The sequence below is a fragment of the Elephantulus edwardii genome, unplaced genomic scaffold (assembly GCF_000299155.1).
Source record: "Elephantulus edwardii isolate Elephantulus edwardi_28Jun2011 unplaced genomic scaffold, EleEdw1.0 scaffold00014, whole genome shotgun sequence".
Taxonomy (NCBI): Eukaryota; Metazoa; Chordata; class Mammalia; order Macroscelidea; family Macroscelididae; genus Elephantulus; species Elephantulus edwardii.
Window position 1 is genome coordinate 24,705,383 of NW_006399764.1, and position 1,794 is coordinate 24,707,176.

Below are 1,794 nucleotides of genomic sequence, written 5' to 3' on the forward strand. Positions count from 1 at the left end.
GCGCCAACCTAATGGTCTTCATTATGCTCATGTCTGTGGTTGCAGCCACTGTGAATCATCTCTGAGAATCTTCCTTTCTCTGACCCTCTACTTTCTTGAACATGATCTCTTTTTTCAAGTGCTATGCTGCCCAATAACATGTCTAAAGTGTGTCAGATATGTTTCCACTCCATTTGTCCACAGAGAATACCCCCGTTGTTGTTGTTCTTGTTGTTGTTATATACTGTTGAGTAGCCTGCAACCCATAGTGACCCTTTTTGTATAGCAGCTCTGAAGCCTGCCCTGTCCTGAGCCAGTATCATTCATTCTGACACACCAACTTCCATTGCCCCAGTTACTGTGTCAATCCATCTCATCTGGGGTCTCCCTCTTCTGTGCTTCCCCTCCACCCTTCTGAGCATGATGTCCTTCTCCAAGGACTGGTCCCTCCTGGCTGCATGCCCAAAGTATATGAGATGGAGCTTCCAAATCCTAGCCTCCAAGGAGAAACTTGGCTTCACCCTCTCCAAGAAAGATCTCCTCCCCCCCCACTCTTGGCAGTCCATGGAATGTTCAAGACTCTTCTCCAGCACCACAATTTGAAGGCATTGTTCTTCTGTCATCCTTAGTCACTGTTCAGCTCTCTGATGCACAGCAAGTCCTTGTAAAGACTATGTCCTGGATAGGGACACCTTAGTCTCTAGACTGACATCATTGCTTTTCAAGATCCCTGACAAATTTTCCCAGTACAATTCATCTTCTGATTTCTTAGCCCCTATAAGTCATATTTTAGAAACAGCTTTGTGTGACCAAAACAGACATAATATATCCCAGAGATGCCTTTTATAAAAAGTCACTTACTTTGAGTCAATTTAATTAGTCTAAGCCTCACTTTCCACATTAAAAATTGTTAAAAGCTACTTCAAAAATCTATTTTAAAGATAGAAATAACATATGCAAATGTCTAGCGTGATATTAGCACACAAATAGTCCTCAAAATTATCAGCTTAAAAATTATCACTTAATGAAAATTAGTTCCCACATCCTATAATATCCATGAAATAGAGGAGGAAACCACTAAGAAATTATCTGTTCATTTTAAAAATCGTTTTCTAACACAATATAGTTCCAACACAAGTATATCCCAGTTTTAGAAAATAGAGACTTTGAAACCTGAGGATAGAAGAAATGACAAATTAATAATGATCATAGATATTACCCAAAGATCTTCTGTTTTATATGAAGAATAATTTTTAACTTTTCTTTAACTAGCATTTCTTCCATTCATCAAAGTATATTGCAAATTTTGAGTTTCTGAACAGGGTACAGTGTTTTGATCTGAATCATAGAAAACTCAATAGAATCTAATAACAGCAATAGTATTTCATTTAAGCAAAATAGTTCCCAAACATATTCCTTTGAAAGGGACCTCTGGTGGCCTGGTGGTAAGAAACTGCACTGCATGTGGCTCAAATCCACCAGCTGCTCCACAAGAGAAGGATGGGCAATCACCTCCCCCACAATCATTTTACTGCTTCTGCAAACCAGCCTGAAGGTCAGCTATGAGCCGGTTCTCACTCAATGGCACTCAACAATAACCACATTCCTCTAGCTAAAGACAAGTGAATCTTGACTTAAAGTATAAGAGCAGAAATTCAAAAGAAGAATGGCAATAGGATGGCAAAGAAATAGGACTCTTGATCAGACAGGCCAAGATCCTAAAGTAGAATGTGAAACAGGGATGCCATTTAGCCATGTTATTGAACCATCAGGTCGCAGTCTTTTCAATCCCTTGTTATGCATCTGAAAACTGGA